We start from the raw sequence: 10,000 nt of genomic DNA, 5'->3' as shown, positions 1-10,000 counted from the left end.
ATTAATTACTTGATAGAGCTAGACGGAATATACATAAGGTAATCACTATTTAAGGCAGAGAACTAGTTAAAATAGATAAATTAATTACTTGCTAGAGCTAGATAATAATTGAAACTGACTGTTGAGTAGGAGACGCTCATAATATATAGAGAGTTCATTGTTTGAGCCATTTTTTTTTTCCTTTTTCCTGCTTTTAGAGTCCATGTTACAGATGACAACCTTCGCACTCAGCCAAAACATGTGGTATTCCTGACTCAGCTATTGATGCTGTTTCAGTTTTGTCACATTTGTAAGGCTGATGATCCAGAAGTAACAACACGCCAAGAGGGCACAATGGCTATAGTGAGCAGCACCTGTCGCAACCCGAAGTGTACAAGGAGAAACTTCATTTGGAGGAGTCAACCGAACATGCCTGGAACACAAATTGCTGCTGGCAATTTTCTTCTTTGCTTTGCAATTCTAATGGCTGGTGGGTCAGCCAGTAAAGTTCTCAACATTTTTCAGCACATGGGATTAGGATGTGTATCTTTGCGTTCATTCTTCCGATACCAGAAAGTAAGAGCAAGCAGTGATTCCTAATATATATTATATCCCCTAGGGGTGGTGGACTTGCATATGAAAGGGGCAGGGATGTCAGACTCAGTAACTAGTATCATCTTTACTGAGACACCATCTAGCTAAGTTGCCATTGTTGTTTCGATTGTTTCACAATGGAGGCTTCCAACAGTTAACTTCACAAAAGTTTCTATTGCCCATCTTATTATTTATTCAAAATATTTCCCCATTTCTGATTGGTTAAACCCACATGCATAATTCACCATAACCAGCTGCTGTTGACCAAAAATTGAACCAATGATGTTAAACGTGCAGCCTGCTGCATATTATTGAACCGTTGACCGAGAAAACCTGGGAACGAGGCTGTGTTATTTTTAGTGAGTGGAAAAACAAAGAACAAAATGGCAAAACTCCTTTAAGAATGGGGAAATATTTTGAATGAATAATAAAAGAATTATTATTGAATTCAGCTTTCCTATGATATGAAGAATCCTGCAGATCTCAGAGGGTGTTATCCACCTCGGCCTTCGGACTCAGCAGAATTCTTCATATCCTACTCAGCCTCCTTCAATAATTGGTAAGTCTGGAGTAGAAATAGCTTTACTTTGTACTTAAATTGATATTTTGCAGGAGAAGTTATTCCCAATGATTTATCTTCACTGGAAGAAATACCAACAAAAGCTGGTGCAGAGTTTGAAGGAAGTGAAAGAAGGTGTTGTGATTGCGGGTGATGGCAGACATGACAGTATGGGGCACAGTGCCAAATATGGTGCCTACACCATATTTTGCTGCACATTGTCAAAGATTATTCACTTTTCATTAGTTCAGGTATAAAATAATCTTTGTTTGTCTAGCCTTAGGATGGGTATACTGTACATTGTATGCAGCTGTAACAATGCTGTTATTATCTTTTGCCTTGGTTTAAGTATTTCCTATTTGGATATTTTTTATTTTTCTTCAGCGCAATGAAGCAGGGAATAGTTCTGGCATGGAGTATTTGGGATTCCAACGAAGTTTGGCCTACCTGTCTGAATGTGGAATAAAAATATCCACATTCATTTCAGATAGGCATACTTCAATTGCCAAGCACATGAGGGAAAAGCTGATTGATATAACACACTACTTCGACCTATGGCACTTAAAGAAAAGTATGTATGAAACATTGTTTTTTTTGTTAAACACATTGATGTTATAAAAGTTCAAAATGCTGATGTTGATTCTATGATGCTTCAGAGGTGCAGAAGTTGCTGTCAACAATTGCAAAGGAGAGTGGATGTGAAGCAGTCACAGAATGGATCAGACCATGCATTAACCATTTGCACTGGAGTGCAACGTCAACTGGCTGTGGAAGTGGAAGAATAATTCTGGCAAAGTTCAAATCCTTCCTTAGCCACATCACCAACAAGCACTCAGGACTAGATGATCCCCTCTTCAACAAATGTGCTCATGGAGATATTCGTCATCGGAGGTGGCTTTTAAAAGGTTAGTATACCTAATACATTCAGTGGGAGATGTTTCGTTGTTAGCTCTAAATGAAATTCCTTGTTTCTTGATTTCAAATGTGATGCATAATGCTGTATGTAAAATAATATTACCAGTTACTTGTTCGGAGGCTAATTTTTGTTAAACAATGTAGCTTACACTTTCATTTGACTCTTATAAAGGTGCTTATTTTCATGCTATTTGCATTGGGACTTTGCACCAACCATCCTAATATTGGCTGGAACAACCCAAGGAACAGTGACCAAAATCATAAATTTCTTGCTTGGTTTATTAATCATTGTCATTGATTTATTGCAGACTCACCAGTGTATGAAAAGGTCTGTGCTGCTTTAACCAACTCCAGTCTAATAAGTGGAATCAAGCAGGCATCGCCACTATCCCAAACCAGCTGTTTAGAGGGTTTTCACTCCGTATTGAACCATTTCTGCCCAAAAATGATTGCCTACAGTTTTGCTGGAATGTTTTGCAGGTCAGTGTAGTATTATAACTACAGCAGTAACTGGAATTATGGAGAAACATTACTGCTCTGCATTACTGTTGCAGGAGAATTACTTTATTAGATTTGGTTTATGGAAATTATTCTAATAAAATGATGATGATGATATTTACCAAGCCTGTGACAGTAACTAAGGACCTGGGAGTGCACATTGATTGCTATCTTAACTTCAATGAGCATATCACTAAAACTGCATCTGACTGTATGTTTAAACTAACGAGAGTCAATAGGATAAAGCATTTATTGGATCGAAGCACTCTAATATATCTCATAAAAGCTTTCGTCTTTTGCAAACTTTTTTATTGTTCCACAGTCTGGAGCAACACAAGCAATGAGAATATTAAAAAACTTCAGTTAGTCCAGAATTACGCTTGCAGGATCGTAACTGGCTTGAAAAAGTACGATCACATTACAGAAGCCCTGAAGTCCCTTAAATGGCTTAACGTAAAGAAAAAACTACTCTTTAATGACTTAGTCATGGTTTATAAATGCATCAACAACTTGACTCCTAACTATCTCTGTGAACGATTTAAACAACGCTCAGAAATTCACCAAAGAGATACCAGGCAAAAGAGCGAGCTTACGTTACCCAAGTGTAGGATCGCGGCTGGGCAAAGGGCTTTTGCCTTCCGTGGGGCTAAAAGTTTCAACTTTTTACCTAAATTTATCAGAGACACGGAAAGCCTAAGTGGTTTTAAAAGGAGAACTTTTAAGAATATTTTCAATTCGTAACATGTGAATTTAATATTGAAATATAAGCTGTTTTTATATATATATATATATATATAATCTATATTTTTATTTGTAAATAGTTATTATCTTATTTTATCTTATCTTATTATTATCTTGTTTATCAAGGGAGTTTACACTGTTTACAATAAATGTGAAAAAATTAAAAAATAATACACACCACTATCAACAACACAGCTTAACAGATCTAAAAATGTCCAACTGCTAACTTGACATGTCATTTGATTATTCATGTCTTAAAAATAGGCACGTCCTTGCAGCAATACATTTCAATTTTAATTTGATGCGCGACATCAAGAAGAAGGCAGATGATTCAGAGCAGATTAGAGTCCTCTATCCGAAGTTCAAAAATGGAGAGCCTTCTATTAGAGACATTAGAATTGCACAAAACTTTGGTAAGAAACTGTAACTTTTATTTTCATCTAACCATGGGTTAATCAGGGTTTGTAAGGGTCCTGGAAAACCTGGAAAGTCCTGGGATTTAATTATAGCATTTTCCAGGACTTTCCAGTCCTGGAAATAGGCCACTGGTCCTGGAAAGTTCTGGAATTCTGTTTAACTCAGCTAAAAAAATGTGAACTTTATGGAAGGTAGTAAGGAGAATTAACATGAGATCATAGGACCATAGGATAGGATATCATGGGATCATAGGGGTTAATGTGAATTTTCGAGCCCTTAGAAAATCAATCTGAGTCCTGAAAAGGCCTGGAAAAGTCGTGGAAATTTGTTTCTGAAAAGGGTACAAACCCTGTTAATATATTTGTAGCTCTTTGTCACTCTTGCCCAGTGTCACAAACAACCCCTTGCTCTTCTTTGAGTACTTCTTCTGTGACATGCATAGATTTTGTTTCTCAAGTTGACCTTGTCTGTCTTTGGATTTGGAAAATAGAAATTAATTTTGTTTTTTGCAATATACATGTACATGTATAATGGTATTTAGTGTGTCTGATCAACCAAGCTATCTTTTTATTATTTAACAGATTATGTTGAGGAGTTTTATCAGACTTATTTGGAGGCTGAAAATGCAAAACATCTTGGTGCTGCTGCAAATGAGCTACAGGACCAATCACCCCTACCGATGAACAGCATGCTGCAAAAAGAAGACACACAGGTGGCAGTAGAACGACGACAGGCCAGGCAGAAAATGGCAACTGTCCATGTTCCACCAACTACTCCATGTAAGGTTTATGCAAAGATTATGTACCTGTCTAGGGAAATAAAGCTATTACAATAATGAATATGCATAAGAAAAATTGAAGGGAGGCCATTGCACTGAACGTGTGAAATCCAGGGTGTCTATCATATAACTGAAATTTCCAAGACCTGAAGGTATGTACTGGAGTCCCTGGGTGCTGTTACAACATACAGCCCAAGCCTTTTGTCCCTAACAAGTAGTTTTTCCCCTTAGAAAAATGACCTTGAATAATAATAAATAATAATAATAATAATTATAATAATAACAATCACACTAACAATAACAATCACAATTAAATATCATTTAATCAGCACTGATGTTTTATTTATTTGTCTTTTTTTTTTGTTGCAGTGTCTGTTGTTCTTGCACAGGAGGCTACTGTAGCACAATCACATAGTGTAGGAAGAACAAGAAATTGTACTGTCTGCAAAAGACCCATGAGAGGTCACAACCTTTTAACTGATTGTCCCAGGAATCAGGCACGACAAAACAGTGGGCAATGACAGGGGACCTTTTTATGAGTTGCCTTGTGACCGCTTAAACCTTAAGATTTTTTCTGTTCATGTTACAAAATTATTTCGTATTACATCATCATCAACATTATTTAATTTTACACTATAGATAAGAAAAATGTAGTTACTGTGAAATCCACTGATTTTTGGAGTCACTATTAGCCAAAATTGCAATAACAATAAAATCAATGTCAATGGACACTCTTTCTCTAATAATAGCTTTAATCGTTGTCTTCAAAACTAACAAATTCTTCACTTTCTTCAGAAAGTTCTGTTCTTATGGCATAGTATGTACATGCTGGCAGTGGAATCCGCTTTCCTCCAAGGAAACCGTGTACTAATTGAGTAAATTCTCTGTAGGCTACTCCCCGAAGATACCTGTATGTGAGAAAGAAAACTTGGGAATAAACGTTTGAGTAATGATTCTGTGTTTTATTTATTACTGTGAGTTCAGCATTACCACTTGAGTGCTGCCGGAATCAGCAAGATACATTCCAATTCCACCTATCAATGTCAAGCCAGTGGGGTGGGGGGGGGGGAGGCATAGGGCAGGGATTTGATTGACCGCTTTGGCCCGGGGGGTAGGGCATTTGAATTATCTTGCTTTCCCGGGGGTAGGGAGATTTGAAATTTTTTTGTGCCCATGACCCCGCCCTATGCCCCACGTCCTCCTTGACATTGATAGGTGCATAACTCTACCGTTGAAAAAAAGAGTAGACTAGAAGTAGAAGTTCAAGGTAGGTAGCAAAAGATAAATACCAAAAAAATGGGAATGAGCTTTGTGTGAGTTTTGGTTCTCAACCCCAAATTCCGGAACAGATTTCTACTAAGGTTTCCAGAAAGGAAATTATATTACAATATTACTCTATGCTATAATGCAATAATTCCATCCTGTTCTTTCGTATACTGGTAGCAATTTTGCACTACTTTAGTATCTATGTCACGGGTCAATTCATGTCACCATTGAAAAAAATAACAAGGGACAAGACTACCGATTTACTCTATTTCTCAGAAAATATTCGCGCGCGTAACTGGCGCTTCTCCAGCAACTATCCGGTGGTTTTTGACGCTTACCGCGAATAGCCCACACATACTTTTAAAAGGAAAATAGCTCACCGAAAGTTTACTCACCTCTCTTCCCTATCAATCTGACGATACTTTCTTCCGTCTATCCTCTTGAATTTACTTGCAGCTGATCGAAGAGACCATCTGTTTAGACAAACGACCCTGAAACCTGGATGCAATGTAATACATTCGGGGCTGATTTACACTTCATTCAGAACAGCCGTACTCGCAAGTGATTCGACGCACTTTTCGATTTCCTTGCAGCAAAGGCATTCCTCGAGATTTTGCAGCCGATCTAGAGCACAATGGCCACATGAGCACCTATAAAATAAAACCAAGGAACACGAGATTATAATTAAACACTGTACCGGCAAAGTGTAATCGCGGTTTCTTTGGCTGGTAATTCATGCAGATCAAGATGTTTCAGAGGTGAGAAATAGCGAACACTTACCAACTCGCGGTTTCAATGTTCCTGTCAAAGCGATTTTGCAACTCCTGGTTTCTCCGTTCATTCTGTTCAACTTCTCGGTTGTATTCCGCGAACCATTCATCGTCTGCAATAGGCTCATCCATATAGGGTCCTTCTGGATCTGAACAGTAGACTTCTTCATGATCATCGTCAAGCTCTGTTTCGCATGTGTGCGAGAGATCGGATTGATTCCACGTCTGAATGTTCGATATCGCTGTCAAAACTCATTGTTGTCGTTTGCAGTAGTTTAAATTCAAGCTTTGTTGTGCTGTTTGCATCCAAAAAGGTCGCGGAAAGGTCAGACTCCTCTCCACACACTATCTCACGTATAAGAAAACACTGAGAAATCTGTTTTCCGCGAAACTAGATGTCCTGAAATGACGTCACAATCATCCCCAGTCTCCTGTTTTCAGTTTCGCGGTTTTGTACCCCACCAGAAGTGAAATTTCACGTTTTTGGTCCATCAAAACACGGGGAAGAAAAATCGCTATCGAAAAATTTTTTTTCTCCATACTTATCAGTGCATTATGGTGATTTTATCGAGCAAATAAAAAAAAATCTGTCATATACACTTTAATGCTAAGGACTGTTACTGATTGTATTCATTTGTAATTTGTAGCTACATAACCAATAAGTCACGAAAGGAATTTTATGTGAGCTTCATAAATGAACAGGAAGGTGATCAGTGCAAACTTTTCAAGTCAACCGAGGCTCTCCTCCTTCCAAGAAATGACTTACGTTTTCCCGCCTTTCAGGACTCCTCCACAGCCCTTGCCAATGATATCTGCCGCTATTTCAACCGTAAGATAATTAGCAAACGTAAAGACCTAGATGCTATTGATGCTACTTAAGGTAGGTTTGCTAAGATTGTTGATGACCCTCAGTTTAGTGCTGATGGTACTTCCTGAGTTCAAAGAGCTTGCCAAGGATAACACGTGCCAACTTATAAGGGGTTCATCCAAAAAAACCAGCATGCTTGATCTATGTCCCCTTCTCTTGTCGTGGGTGGCCTTGATGAGCTCCCTCCAATCATCACAACTCAGATCAATTCTTCTTTGACAATTGGTTATTTTCCAACTTCATGGAAAGCGGCTCTAGTTGATCCACGTCTAAAGAAACCTGACCAAGGTACTTCACTGTCAAACTTGAGACCAGTAAGTAACTTACAGTTTCTATCTAAACTCACAGAAAAGGCTGTGTATATACAGATCCAAGATCACTTGTTGCAGTCTGACTTGTTTCCAATGCTTCCGTCAGCTTATCATCAAGTCCATAGAACGGAAATGGTACTTCTAAACGTACATAATGACATCTTGATTAATATGGATTAACAAAGAGTAACTCTACTAGTGTTATTAGACTTAAACTCTGCTTTTGATACCGTTGATCATGATGTGCTTCTACGTTGTCTTCAGATATCATTTGGAGTAACGAGTACCGCTCTGCAATGGATTAGATCTTACTTATCTAGATGTACACAGCGAGTGTAAAGTTCAAAGTAGCAACACTAGTCTTCAAATGCATTTATGGTAATGCCCCAGACTATCTTAAGAACTTGATACTTGTTAAAAGTATAGTTTAAGATCAAGTAATGTTATTTTATTCGAGGATAATTCAAGGAAAACAAAAAAGACTCTAGGAGACAGACCATTTTCTGTTGCATCTGCAAAAGTTTGGAACGATTTACTACTATCCATAAGAATATAAAATAATTTTATTAAATTCAAATCAGTACTCAAAACACATTATTTTAGAGACGCTTTTGATTTATAACTTTTTAGAACATTGTACATGCTATAGTTGTATATTGTTCTTATCCATTTTACTTCTATGGTTTTAAACGTAGTTTGTTTATTTATTATCTATTTTTCTTGTAAAGGGCATTTAGTTATAAGATTGTACATAAATTTGCACTATAATAAAATTATTATTTCCCCTAATTTTACGAGAACTCATTGCAATTACGTGTTTATAACATAAGGGCAAAATTTTCTTCTCACTGTCGAGGCAGAACGAAAACCAGTTGGGCAAACGGATTAAAAAAGCACTTTCCGAGTGATGATATTGTTTCGGACCTGCTCGTTCGTAACAGAGTTGTCATCATGGTGGCAGCGGGTTTTTTTAAATGCAACATTTTAAGAGAACAACGATCTAGATCAATTGGAAACATGGCTTCAAATACTCCATTTCCAGAGTTTAAAACAACAGGAGATGACAAAGACATGTACATCGAAGACTTGCCTGACTACGGCATCATGCAAAATTAGTTTGATCCATCCAAAGATACTGAAGTGGCAAAATGGATGAAACAAGAGAAAGCAATGGCATGTCTTCGAGCCTCACTCTACCCTTCAGCAAGAGCAGTTGACAAGTACAGTTTAGGTCTATCTGCAGCAGCTCAGATGAAGCGTCACTTGGTAATCAACGCTTTATGAGAATATTATAGCACATGCATTGGAGTGTCAGGAGAGAGACATAAATTCCTGCACTTGTTACAGAATGAAGACGAATCCATCATGGCCAACGGTCCTGTTTCTACCAGCTCCAATAACAAGTTCCTTGGAGAACAGAACCGTCAAATTGGATAGTCAGGGGCATTATTAGACGACTCCATCGTTGACTCTTGCGATACATTGACATTTGTAGCTAAAGGCTGCTCACAAGGATCAAAAAGTCTACCATCTGTGCCTGAAGTCACCTATAATGGCAAACAACAGGTACTGGCTACTGGGGAGGGCAGTGGATAAGATAATTGTGACTGCAAGGGGCTGAGTCGAGAATGGTTTGCTGAAATGAAGGGAATTAAGCTCGAATTGGTGATTTTACAAAAGCAAGTGAAAGCTAACACAAGATCATTGGTGAGCAACCAGCAAATGAGGAAACTATTATCAACAAGGAGCTCCAACCATTGGAATTAATGAGACTCCGAAACCAAAACTGCGCTCTTAGACACAGGCTAAGAGTGATCTTGAGTCTTGAATTGGGAAGCGAGATCAATCCTTGATGAAAATAAAAGTTTGGTAACGGCCCTGCGACTCCTAAATAACGAAATCAATAAGATGATTTGCATACAGACGATCGGCCCTCTTGGGACGTTGATGGCACAACAATCGCTTCTCAGTCCTAAGCAATTCTGAAACCGTTGACGAGGAGAATGTGACAACTAATGCAACAACATTAACAACAAATAATCGCTTGCCTAAGCAACTGTGAAACTGCCGATAAGGAGAATGAGTCAACTTTTTCTCAGCCTAAGAGAGGTGCTAAAACACGTGCTCAACTGGAATCAATTTAATCATAGGAGATTCCTTAATCAACAAAATCGATTCCCAGAAGCTCACCAAGAAAACATTCAACAAGCCCATGTATCCAGGTAAAAACAGGGACCAAATATGCCGTGAAGTAGATTACATTCACATCGATGTTGAACCCTTGCATGTGACCATTCGTTTGGG

General features: G+C 38.1%; 1 pseudogene; it reads left to right on the top strand.

The window, feature by feature from the left end:
* LOC137975897 (ATP-dependent DNA helicase RecQ-like) overlaps positions 1 to 10,000 on the top strand; it is a 404,352-nt pseudogene that overhangs the window by 70,064 nt on the left and 324,288 nt on the right.

The sequence above is a fragment of the Montipora foliosa genome, chromosome 11 (assembly GCF_036669935.1).
Source record: "Montipora foliosa isolate CH-2021 chromosome 11, ASM3666993v2, whole genome shotgun sequence".
Lineage (NCBI taxonomy): Eukaryota > Metazoa > Cnidaria > Anthozoa > Scleractinia > Acroporidae > Montipora > Montipora foliosa.
Note: the sequence above shows the minus strand (reverse complement) of the source record. Positions and strands in the feature narration are given on the sequence as shown.